The 13832-nt window shown below is 42.1% G+C and overlaps 1 pseudogene; it reads right to left on the bottom strand.

The window, feature by feature from the left end:
• Positions 1–4589: 4589 nt before the first annotated feature.
• Positions 4590–12541, bottom strand: LOC134624101 (neuroligin-2-like; annotated as a pseudogene).
• Between the last annotated feature and the right edge of the window lie 1291 nt (positions 12542–13832).

Raw genomic sequence — 13832 nt, 5'->3', positions numbered from 1 at the left:
CCTTTTCTTTTCCCCAGTGAAGTCTGTCCCGTATTTAACAAGTGAAAATAAAATAAAATAAACAATAAAAGGTGAATCACATAGACCATTACGGCAAGGCTGGGATGGTCCATTTGGTAAAGTAAATCCGTTGGGCCTCTTTCTTCGCCTTTAGACAATAATTCTGATGGCAAAAGAGCCAAACGGGACAGGCCAAAAAAAAACAAAATACAAACAAACAAAAAGAAACCTCATGGTTGTTATACTACATTACACATGGAGGCATTTTGCAGATGGGGCAATGTGCCACTCAATAGCTTCTTAGAAAATAATCTATGAAAGTGTTTCTATTTTGCAAAATCAAGCAGGGCAATAGGAATTAAAGCTATCACACTAACCGCAAAAGATTGCGTTTGTCCCCCGGTATAGTTTTACTGTATGGTTTAGTAGCAAATTAGATAAAAATAAAAAGCATCTCATTTCTTCCTTCTTTCATATTTTATAATAATGATTGGTTTAATGGATTTGCAGTAAATTTCATGTGCTCTGCACAAAGGGAAGATTATTTTTTTTAAAAAGTATCAGTGTCCAAAAATGTACAGACCCAGCTGTTCCATAGCGTTGAGTCACCTCCCAAAAGGAGGAGAGCTTGTTTATTTCACAGGGTCAGTGCTCTTTTACCTCGAGTGCACTTGTGAGGACACTTCTCCACACTTTAAATGTGCTCTGATGATGGGAACTTGTGGTAACATTTAGTCTTAACTGACATAACATATTGCATCTATAAATGTGATTAAAATGTTTACCCATAACTAACTTTTTTCATTCAGAACAAACAGCATATTTCAGGTTAGGGCTGCACAACTATTTTGTCCAATATTAAAATGACAGTTGTCACAATTATTCACAGATTGTAGTGGCAAAATGTGTTTTGATTGCACTGTCGTGTCAGAATACTGCTTTCACCTTTACATTGTGCTACACTCATGTTAAATAATCTTCATAAATTAATGTTTACAAACAAAAAATATAAAGTTTTCCACTCTGTTATTTGTACCTGCACAATAGATGTGAATGAAACTCAAACCTATATGAGCTCCTTCTCTGTTTCCCTGCAACATTTTGTGTAGATCTAATTCTTTGCCACATAAATAAACTTCTGATGTGTTTACAGTAAATGTATTTGATGTTAGCTTATTTTGTTACTTTTAGTGGGCCTATGACATTCAGTACCCAGTTATTATTATACCACTTAAAATGTTAAGTGTAAATCATCCCCAGCCCACAATAGTAGCTGAATTTACAACGATTTCAGATCTTTTTACTTTTCAATAAGAAACCACCGATGTGTAAAACAGGCTGACAACAGAATGATGTAAAACACACTGCTGTAACTGTGCAGCTCTCAGGTTTTATCTATTGTTTCTCTGTGCGGCCAGCAGGGGGAGGTATTCTGCTTAATATTATTATTATTTTAAATATTAATGAAAACAGTTTTCTTGAAATTTGCAAATCTGTTATCTGCTTTTATGACATTTTTCACTGTGGATTACAACAACATCAAGATTAGAAAATGAAATACATTTATAGTAGGTGATCATTAATCAGTGTTCTTGGCACTAATAGAGGGCCCCAAAAATCAAAATTTCCATAGGGCCCCATGGAGGGCCAACCCTTTTCACACTTCAAGGTTTGTGCCCAAAATACAATCATCCATCCTTCCATCTATTTATTTTCTTCCGCTTCTATAATTCAGGGTCACGGGGAAGCTGGATCCCAGTTGTTTTTCACACAGAGGGCCAAGCAGTGGAGGGAGCTGCCGACCTCCCAGCAATACATGTAAAAGCTTTATTTTATACTAACTTTGGTCAACTTTATCTATCATAAAAATTTGTTTGATGATCTGAAACATAAGTGTGGCAAATATGCAAATAGCTAAGACATCAGGATGGGGTAAATCCTTTCTCAATGCACTTCTGATAGGCGACTGAATGAAGAGACAAAGTCAGCAGTCTGGCTATGAATGTCTTTAATGTTTCCCAGATCAGAATCACAGCATACAGTGTATAATAACTTCTAAAGTAAACAGAAATATCATCACCTCATTTATTTATATAATTTTACTTTACTTTTTTTTAATAATCATCTTTTTTTTATTCCATTATTTAACATTTTTCTTCATCTCAAGTCTCGAGTTTCTGAGTTCAACAAAGAAAGTAGAAACAAGACAACAGGTGCAGATTTGCAATGGACACCAAGCTGAGGGTTTCTCTGTGGGTGTCACTGTCTCTGTGCACGTTTGACACTGTGGACGTGACACGGGATCATCCAATCATGAAGTTTTGCCTTGCTGACAGTTTTTGAGTGTTGAAGTAAAATAAATCCAGCAGTTAAACCACAGAAAGGACAAAGTGTGGCTCTAACAGCTGTTGAACACACACAGACTTTGATGTTCTCCACACGTCACACATCGCTCTGCACTTTTGGAGCATCCAACTGTTTTTCTGCTACATAACATCACTGCACGAGAAAAACAACGGACAGACAGACAGCACAGTGTGACACGAGCAGGTCAGACCACCTGTGTGATCTCATGAGTCTGTGAGGATATGAGGCATCTTATGGTATCAAAGCCTGGAGTCTGTCAAACATGGCTACATGTAAACACTGCTACATGTTAGGTGAGCTAACATTTAACTGACTGCACTTTTTTTCAGTCTCAGTTTAGGTCATTTATGTCCTTACTGCGAATCACTGAAAGGCAAAGCTGGCTTTTATCGCTCTGATGTTACGCACATCATGCAGCACAGATTCATCTCTGATCACAAGACTCATATTTCAAAATAAAAGCGAGCTAAGGCTTGAAAAGAGGACGACGATTTTATAATAATAGCAGAGAAAAGAGCAACGAAACGATTTAAAACTTGATGAAAATGTTTTTCTCACTAGCAAATCCTAATAAACAGCATGACTGGCCCTCTGCTGTGAGGGGGCTTCAGTGGAGATGACTTCAGCGACCTTCCTGCTACAGGATGGTCACATGATAACGATCAACGTTATGACAAAAATACAATAAATGTAGAAAAAACAAAGACAAAACTGATCGGTGGTAAGGATGAACTCATTTGAAACCTCAAGCTAACGGCCATTTTTTTCTTCTCATTACAAACTGCACCTGTTGTCCTTTGTCATCACAAAATAAGCATATCATTCATTCACTCCAAAAAAACAAAAAACAAAACATAAAATAAACAAGAAACTTAATATTTACAAATATTTTTTTCTTACACTTAAAAATGTACAGTTCTGATCTTCTTCCAGATGTTTCGTCTCCATCCCGACTCCCAGGTTGGTATTTTCTTCTCTGTCCAGTGACCTCAGAGTGAGCGCTGAATGTGCCACAATGGCGCCCTCTAGTGTTAGCTTATAAAACAGACAAGGAGAAAGAACAGAGCCGAATGAAAGGACTCGTTTGTGTTCTCTCCTCTGCTGTAGCTGTGTGGTGCTGAGGTTAACTACACAACCCGTCGCCGCCTCCTTATACACAGGAGTGAGTACAAAAGGGTTCGTATGGACGCGTCAGCTGGCCGTCCTTCTGCTCGACACTGTTAGCTGAAAGATGATGGGATCATCCTTTGTCCTGTATTTAAGGCTGAGAGTCTTTGTCCAGTCTCTTTTCCACAGCTACTGTCCACAGCACTGATCCACCTGCAGCACAGCCCCAGTCAGTTGTTTTATGATTTACATTGTGCACGTTTCCCTTCCAGTGAGCTTACAAAACCTCTGACAGGAGACGTCAGGCATGTGTTTCCCCCACCTCCCCTTTTAGGCAGTAATAAAATAAAAAAACAAACAATCAAACAGGCCAAAGCTAGAGCACAAGCAAAGACAGCACCGGTGACTAAGTTCTCCCATACTGGACGTACGCTACCATGTGGGCTCAAACAGCAGCACATCAGCTCAGTTTACATACTGTTGACATCTTCATCAGAGGATCAGCAGGGAGCGCTGCTGAGCTGCAGTCGTCTCCACCAGAGTGACGAAGCAGGAATCACAAACAGTACAAACCCACCGTGTTGTTTCTACCCTGTTCAGGAGATCTGAGCCCCCATCCCTTTTTTTGATGTTGCAGCTCTGCACTGCAGGCCCTGAACGCCTCCCGGTTACCTTCAGTGTGCTTAGAGTTTAATTTACAACCGACGAGCTCACAGATCATCTGCAGGCAGGTGAATGAACCCTTAATGTGAGGATAGTAGCAGAGCTGAACTGAGGTCAGAAATAATGAGGAACAGTGTCGACACAGTGAAGTCAGGTGTTTGGGAGATTTCCTGATTATCAGTTTGGGGGTGGAGGGGGTGTTGGTGTTAAATAACAAAGGTGGTGGAGGATGGAGAGAGGAGGAGGGAGGGAGCGGTGATGATATGGAGGAAGGTGTTTGGTTAAGCAGCAGGAAGGAGCTCATGCTGGAGTCTGAGTTTTTACTGTTGGCCTTTTTCTGCTTTTTTGTTTATTGTTGTCTGACGCAGGCCCGCCTACGCTTGAGTGATGCAGATGTGATATCACACTCACACAGTGACAGCCGCTCTTACACACACACACACACACACACACACACACGTCAGTCAGAATACACATGTGCTAGAAATAAGGGGTCAGACAGGAGCAGCATCAGTCTCTGCTCTGTTTTGTTAAGAACGTAGAAAAATAATTTTGTACAATCAAGCTAGATCGACGGACGCTTTACCTCACGTACCCTAAAAAGAAAAAGTAGTGACAGTGAGATGAAGGGCTGCACATGACACCATGACTGAGTTCACAGCTGTTGCTTTGATTCTAACGTTTAAGTCTTTTGGCATCGACTCCGTTTTAATAAATGAGTGCTGGGAGGCGTCGTTTGACTTCAGGAGCTCCTGCGATGCTCTTACTCTGTGGGAGAAAACCAAAAACCAAAAGTAGCAAACATGGAGCGATATGACTCGTTTAGATTTTGGGAAACGTGCATCGACAGGTACAGTGTCCTTTTCCCCGCGTCTTTAAAAATAATTCATGCATAGATCCCCCACTGAGAAAACCCTTTTATATACTTTCTCCTTTGTACACATTTTATATAGAACTATATATAATATCATTTCTCTATATCTATATTTTCAGAAAAATTCTTTCCACACAATAAAAAACAACAATGAAACAAATGCTTCAAACAAAACAACAAAAAAAGAGAAGATGAAAGAAAGAAAATCACGACTGAGGGCCAGTTTGGCACTTTGTCATGAGAACATGACAGAACTCTGTTAGTTGACGGTAAATAGCGATACTCTATTTTTCTTTCGATTTTCTTCTCCCTCGATGAGAATTGAAACACAGCAGTACTTACTTGGCACCTAAAAATGCTGGTAGAATGAAAGATATCAGTGTTTTCATAGTTATATGTTTAGTGTACGCCTCCCCCCTCCAAACTGCTCAGCAGATCGGGAATTTTTAGAGAAGAGCAGGAGGGAGGCGTGTCACATGAGAGGAAGAGAGCAGTAATAAAACACGGATGTAGAAAAGAGAAGCATAATGTGCACATAACACACAGGAGATGGAAAAAGAGATGACGCCAACGTAAAAAAGAGAAAACAGCGAGGAGCGAGAGAGCATTCGTCCCTTTGACAAATGTTGGAGGTCTTGAGCCTGGAAACAGCAGACCGTCTTTGAAAACAGTATCTTTGAAAGATCTGAGTCACCCACCCCACCCCCACCCCAAACTGCTCATCTGCTGCTGTACACTTCAGTTGCACCTCCACATGCCACCAGTGGAGGGAGCTGCCAAGTTTTACAGCACATGACGCAGCAGGTGTAGTTGCTTTTGGAGAAAGAAGAGAATAAGAGGACAGAACGAAGGCCCACGTCTAGAGGCCTCCCTTCCAGAGCGGTAGCAGAGCCAGTGTTCCTGGTCCCTAGGTGGCGCTGTGTCGGGCCTGTCCCTACTATACCCTGGTGGTGGAGTGGGGGTGGGGCAGGGTGTTGTTGTGGCCGGTGGAGGGGAATGTGTTGAAGGCGTGAAGAGGCTGCATGCTGGTGATGGTGCTGGGGATCATGGTGATGGTGTTTGGCGTCATCAGCGGCACGTCGTCGGGGGCGCGGCGCAGCGCCAGGTGTAGTCGGGAGGGCAGGCGGGCCGCAGGATGTCGTGGGGCCGCAGGGGCTCCATGTCGTGGTGAGCGTCGTGCTCCGAGTGCTTCATCTGCAGGGACATGATCTCCTCCTCCTGGCTGTGAGCCAGGTCGTTGGCGGGGCCGCCCCGCTGAGGGGACAGCCGGTGCCGGCGCATCTCGTGCCGCTTGTCACGCTTGTAGTAAAGGGCGGCGAAGGCCAGGACGTTGAGGAAGAGGAGCGACGGGAAGGTAGGGTAAGGATGACAAGTGGTTCGAGGAACGTTGTTTCTGGGCCTCATGGTGCCGGGGTCACGGCCTGCAGGGGAGCGCGTAGTGGTGGGAAAGAGCACGTCGTGCAGGCTGTGAAGATGAGGGACTAATTCCAGCCAAAAGGCCACTTTGTTAGCTCTGTAGTTGTCTCTGACACGAGGTTTCAAACCGATGTGAAGGTACTGCTTGTCCTTCGAGTTGAACTTGGTCCATATGACCTCCTCGAAGCGGCTGGGCTTGGTATGAATGAACTTGGTGTCCTGAGGGACGGGCAGGTTGGGGTCCCTGGTGGAGCATAAAGGTTAAACGTTTCAGTTCAAAGTTATATTCAGTCTCCATTATAAGTAACATGTGGCATCAATACACTGAATACAGACAGGGGGCCAATTCTCTGTGCAACCTTTAAACTATCTAAGATCAACCGGCTGCTCTGGGATCTGGATGCTTTTGGTGAACCAGTATGTTCAATTCTTCAAAGCCACACGGGAATTAAACTAGCAACCCAGATTCAAGTATTCAAGAGGACTAGAAGGCTATAAGCATTTTAATTACAGATTCACACTAAAACAAAAAAGATGACATTAAGCTAAATCAGCCGGCAAATTCAGCCCATAATAAGCAGCTGCTATTATTGCACCACTATCATACTTTACTGCAACAGTTCTATGGTAGCATCGCCTGTTAGAGTGTTAAAGCAAAGCACATGACAGCAGCAGAAACACTTTAGTGTAGGATTTCTACCACAATAAACAATTCAATAAATCAAAGAATTTAATTTTTTAATTAATTTAATTTAATGTAATTCATTTTGTAATTGTTTACAGCTCATCGCAAGAAACATTTCATTCTTAATATAGGCGCTAATAAATTACATATTACATAGTTTTTTCTTTGTACCTCTCTAGCAGTGATCAGTCAGGGGACCTGAAGGGATCACGATCACCACACCACAATTTCTCTGTTCTTGAAAGGCTCTTCATGTTACATCTGTGTTGATCATTTTTGACAGAGCCTATAGTTAAAGCTGGAGCGCACGACCCTAAATCAACCCACAGTGCTGCTGATATAGGCTCAGTGTGCAGTGGGAAACTTCCCATGATGCACTGACTTCATCATCCAACTGTGTTTATATGTCGCTGCTACATTTCATTAACTTTTGTTTCTTTCTCCTGTAATTTGATTGTTCTCGCTCTCTCTTTAGCTCAGATTACAGATTGAATGATGTTTAGTTTCTTTCAACTTCTTCAAAAAATGTAAAATCTGAGATTATGTTTAATTTGGTTAAAGTGTTACAGAGACTGAGCCCTGAGCCATTTAAGTCCTGTTACGTGTTAACAGACTTAGATAAATTTACCTGAACTGTAACAAAACGGAAACACTTTGGAAACACATTAAAGTCTACAGCTAAATCAACACCTTTGCTTGATAAGTGTCACGGCCCGTGGTTTGGCATCCTGGGAGCCGTGGGAGGCTGTGGTGGCCACACCCTCGGGCTGGGCCGCCTCCAAACCACCTGCGTCTCATCTACGGCAATCACCGGAGGACTACTTTAGCCAGCTCTGACGGCTTCTCCTCGCCAGTCCATAAGTCTCCTTCCAGTGTTACCAGCATTCGGCGTGGAAGCCTGTGGCCTGCCTGTCCTCCTGCCTGACCGCCTCCCTCCCTAAGGATTCCCCTCCCGGGCATCTCTCCCCTCCAAGCTCCACGGTCCTGCTCTACCTGTAAGCCTCGGCAACTTATGGAGTCTAGCTTTCCATTTTTTTTGGCAACCTGCGTGCTGTTAACTGTGTCTCCCCTTTCTGTTGCAGTCTCCCCACAGTCCCGATTACAGTGCTCCTGGGCTCCACGCTCCTCGTTCCCCCCCGTGGCATGAGCCTTAGTTTTTCGTTTCCTAGCTTTGTGAAAAGATTCCTCAGTTAAATAAAACTTGTACATAGTTCTGAGCTGCGGTGTTCTGAGTCTGCTTTGGGGTCCTGCTACCTGAACACTCCGTGTTTTGTGACAATAAGCCTGTAGTTCTGTCAGAGAACATACAGTAACAGGTACAGTTTACACTACTATGACATGAGGCCTACCCAGTCTTTGCGAAGTTAGTCCAGTAAGTCATGACCACAGCGCTCAGCATCACATCGTTCTTGGAGAAGTTGCACGGGAACAGGTCCGTGGCACCGATCATCGGTACGTCGAACACGTAAGGTATCTCGTCCCCGTGCGCGGCGTCGGCCCACTCGGGCCGCGTCTCGGTCTGGCAGTGGTGGTAGAACGTGTAAAAGTAAACTGGGGACTGAAACTCGGCATGGAGTTTGGCAGTGGCCACAGCTGGTGCCACTCACTGGTGGTCCGTAAACAGGGCCAACAGAGTCTTCCGCCGCATGTCGCCGTTGTCCCTGTGCGCCCAGTCTGTGTACATGAACTTAATGGTCTCCCTCAGGATCAACGTTCCCTCTAATTTTTCATGTGTCTGAGCAAACACACAAACTCCCTAAGCGGTCCCTTGGACCACTGTGAGCGACATCAGACGTGTGCACTGTGGTCACGCCAGCATCTAATCCATCCAAGTTACATAGTTTATTAAAATAATCAAATTACAGCATTTACATTTATGTTAGACTACTTTTAAACTGCTTTAGCCCACTTACAATGAAAATGTAAAAACAAAATCTAGCCATTGGCCTGTGTAGTATGTTAACACTATTGGAAGTAAAAATAACTTGAACTCCAATTTCGAAAACACAACTTTCTTTTTTTTTTTTTCTTTTTTTTTTTTTATAAAGCTCTGACTTGTATTATGAGTCTGTGGTCTGGGAGAGAGTCCTGTAACTCTCTGTCTGCAAAATATAGTGTATAATTACCAATGCTGGGCAATTTAATTATATAGTTACTCCTCAAAAAAGTAACTCAGTTTGGCAAACAACAAAGTTTTTTGTAGCTATTTTTTTTAAATGCAGTCAATGCGTTTTTTTTTAAATAAACATTTCAAACTATTTACAGAACAATCAGCTGTTCTGCATCAAATTTGATGCCACACAAATTATTTGTGCCACTCCAAAAAATAATTTCTGTCCACTATGAGATAAAGGAGAACAACAGCCTGATACCTGCAGGCCTGCAGGAGATGTATCACTCCTGTAACACCTGTAACATTCAGCAGTTGCCTCATTGTTCTGACACACACAACAAAACTATTGGCTACACTACACACTAACTACACAAGATTTGCGCTAAACGTCTCAAATCTCTCACATCTCAAAACACCACCGTCACTCCTAAAAGTTCCCCCCGTTTCTTAACAATTAGATGCCACGTTGCCATATCATTTTTTGATTGGTCGACATGGTACATTTTTCGACCAATAGGAAAGAGAGAGGGGGGTGGGGGTTTGTTTTTACTCACAGGCGGAGAGTGCTTTCGAGCCTTTTTTTTTTTTAAATAAAACGCCGTTTTTACCGTTTCTTCCCGCAGTAAATATAAACAACGGTAGTATTCAGGAAGAAAACCAAACATTGCATATTTTTATCACAACTCTGGTTTTATGTGGCCTATCAACACAATTTAAAAACTGGTATAAAGTCCACACTTTTTCCGTCATTTGTTCCGTCTGTCCTGCTCACATCTCCAATGGTTGTACACGTTGTCATTAACGTGACTTCACTCCACATCAGCCACGCCGCTTTGCTTGCTAAAACTACGGTGTCGGCACATAAGGACGCTGTCATAGCCTGTCAACGACGTTGATTGGCTGCGTATATACGAATGTGAATCGCATTATTGGCTGGAATATGGGATACGGTGGCATCGTTCTAATCCTATACGGGAGCAGCCAGTCACTTACTGACTAACACTGCAAAACAGAATTGTTAAAGTATTAATTTTAATTTCAATTCAGGTTAGATTTTTTTTGTGCGCAACGCAGATTTTCTGTGCGCAGAGACCGTGCCAGCAGTGCGCAATTGCGCACGTGCGCAGCTTAGAGGGAACATTGCTCAGGATGTCTTTGCCTGGTGAAGAAGCACAGGAGGGGAAGAAAGATAAAAGTGAAAAACTGCTAAGAATAAAGTAACAGCAGTGCGAGAATTTTTTTAAGAGATCGGTCTGATCGAAAGATATGAAACCAAAGCACACGTTGGTGAGATGAACCAAGAGCCAGGAAGCGAGTGACAAATCTAGAGAGGATAAAAAGTCTTTCAGATAACAGAACGAGTGACAGGCAGTAGAGAGGAAGCATGACTGCATTATCCAAACATGTCTGTACTGTGACTGTGGTCCGGCTGTGAGGGGTTCGCAGGCCGACCTGTCAGAAACAACGACGCTGAGATTGGGAGCCGACTACCTGGGGGATGATAGCATTACTGCCCACAGAGCCTCAAAGGTTAAGGCGCAGACATGCCGTGATGTGGATGAGTGGCTCTCTTTAGCACGCTTGTCTTGTTTGATGCACTTCATTCACATTTTACTGATTCCATTCTTTACTCGCATGTTTTAAACACTTAAAGACAGGTTTTCATGTTCTTTTGAAAATTCACGTGAACTCAAGCTGTCAGAACTGTAATGTATGCTTTGATAATTGCCCACATTTGTCATTTTGAGGATTATCCGTTTGTTTTAATGAATACAGCAAAAAGAAAAAACTAACAAATCAACAAACGCGGCTCCTAAAAAGACAAAACCTGATGATGCTGCAAAACGCAGTTAAGTGAGAGGAGGCTGTAAAATGGAATAACTGAAAAGTGGCAGTGTACAGAGGTGGCGTCCTCACCCTCTGGGTATCCGTAGAGGTTGTCAACAAAGTTGGAGATGGTGTAGTCGAAGGCCGCAGCTGAGATGCCGTCGTTGTCCTCACTGTCGTCCACAAACTTCAGCCCCTCTCCCTGGTTCACTCCTATCAGGATGTCATAGTTTAGGAACTCCCCCTGGTGGAGAAAATAAGGAAGAACATGCTGAGTGCTGGAACAGAGCCTGTGTACATCACAAGTCTACAACAGGAAGTGCAGCTGAAAACCAGCTTTGTGAATTGGCAGCATTTCATTTCCCAGTAAAAAAAAAGAAAAAAGAAAAAAAAAAGATTAGCTGTTGGCATGAAATTTCTACTATAAGCTGTAAATACTGCAATATATGCAGGGTTCATACACCTTTTTCAGGGTCAAATTCAAGCACTTTTTAAGCACATTCAAGGTCCATTTTCAAGCTTTTCCAGCACATTACCAAAAAAAGAAAGCATGTTTCACTTTGCATCACCTCAGTAAGACCATGTAAACATTTAAACAAATCATCTCAGGTCGACTTAAATGTCTTTTGTTCCCCTTTTGTTAAAATAGAAAAATGCACCACACAAAAATAGTGAAAAAGGAAACGGTTGCCTTACATGCATATAGTGTACAAACTCAAAAAACACATTCCTCTTAAAAATTAAGACGTGCAAATGTGAACAAATCAACTTGTTAGAGATATTCATCTCCACTTGAAATAAACAACAACCCAGAAAACAGGAAAACTGCACCAAACACCACAAACACCAACAAATTAATGTCTTCTCATCAGATATTGATGCTTCTTTACTGTGTGACACAAAAAAAATAGGAGACAGATGTTTGTTTGTTTGTTTGTTCTTTTTAATTAGTTAAACACCCACGCCCAGAAAAATGGGGGCATTTCATTTTCGAGCAGGAAGCTCCCCCTTTTTGTTAAACCCTTTAGATGATGAGAGTTTTTTAATTAAATACATATTCATTAATAAATATTCCCTTTTATAAAAAGTAGGATAATTAAAAAAAAACTTTTATTATAGCTCTATTGTGTAGAAAAAAAAACTTGTCTTGTTTTCTGTTGTCTGTTATATAATATTAGGGATGTTTGTGAAAATTAATTTCTTAATCGGCTGGACTAACCGATAGTCCACAACTAGGAAACATTGAAATTTTAAGTTAAGTTTGAAAACAGTTTAAAAAAAAATACCCCATTCCAAAATGTCTTGTGACAATCTGATTGGCTTAGGGAGTGATGATGTCATAGGGAGATCTTAAGAATCTTAAGTCCTTTGATATTTTTCCTTAAATAGGGGTGAGACACAGCAAGTTTTAGTTCGTTTCAGCAGCATCTGTGTTTGCAGCCTACAAAACGTTCACCACAGAAACATTTGGAAAGCTCTTAAAGGTCATCGTATAGAAACTCCAACATGTTTCCAAGAAACAAACAAGCAATTCAAAAAGATTACGCTGCCTCTCCTTCCTGGCGTGGCCGGCCGATTTCCCCAAATGGCGTCTCATCCTTCCAAAGGGCATTAGAGGAGAGTAGGAAGGAAAACTACCTTCTCCAGAAAAAAATGCAACAAATTGAAGAAGAGAAACTTCAACTGGAGGACAAGTGTAGACAAATGGAAGCCCAAAATAAAGAGCTGGAAGACAGACAACAGCGCCAGCCGGACATAAAAATTATTAATGAGGGCTGGGGAATAAAGTTTGCTCAGGCCCGAGAGCAGATTGTGCACCTCATTAAAGAAAATAAGCAAAAGAGCGTGGAACTAAAAGAAATGACCAACCAGCTCCAAGACAAGAAAACCATGACTGATAAGATAGAATGGGACCTCCAATACATGGACCAAATGAATCAGCTGCTCCAAAGACAGCTCCATGAAGCTGTGGAAGAAAAGAAAGAAATCCTCCAACAGAAGGAAGAGCATGACAAAAAACAAAGAGACATGCAGCACGAACTGAAGAGCATGCAGGTAAAATACCGAATGCTGAAAGAAAGCCTGGATGAAACGCTGCGCCAAAATAAAGACCTTCTTCAACAGAAAGAGCAACAACAAGAAAGACTGAAAGAAGGAAAACGTATTGTCCAGGACTTTGAGTCTAAAAATCTAAAACTTCAAGAGTTTTGTAATCAGCTGGAGGACAAAGCAGCTAAAGTGGAAGAAGAAAAGGAGAAACTGGAGAAACGCTGCTCACAGATGCAGAAAAGGATCGAGCAAAATGCGAGAAACAACTCCGAGCTCGTTAAGGGGATTTTGGTGGAATTCAATAACTTGAAGCGTGAAAACACTCAAATGCAGGCACAAAAACAACAACAAGACAAAATACACGAAGACCTGCAGCTCACGCTCCAAGAAATCCACAAAAGAAACGAGCAGTTAGAAGAAAAGCACAAAGAAGTCGAACAGAGAAATGCAGACATGCACAAGGACAAGCTGATACAAGAGGCAACATCCAAACAACTCAAAGACAAGCTTGAAGAACAACAAGCAACATTAGAAGAGGTGGAACAAAGATGCCAGAAACTTGAAAAGCAAAACACAGAAACAATCGATGAGCTGAGAAATCTCATCCTGGAAAAAAAAGCGCTCGTGGAAAAGTGCATGAAAAAAAAGACAAAATGGTTCCACTTGTTCCGGAGGAGAGACGCTACTGCTTCCTCACCTGATGTAGCCTCGTCTTGCTCCACCTCTGTTCA

The sequence above is a fragment of the Pelmatolapia mariae genome, linkage group LG3_W, assembly GCF_036321145.2.
Source record: "Pelmatolapia mariae isolate MD_Pm_ZW linkage group LG3_W, Pm_UMD_F_2, whole genome shotgun sequence".
Taxonomy (NCBI): Eukaryota; Metazoa; Chordata; class Actinopteri; order Cichliformes; family Cichlidae; genus Pelmatolapia; species Pelmatolapia mariae.
This window is presented reverse-complemented; position numbering and strand designations above follow the sequence as displayed.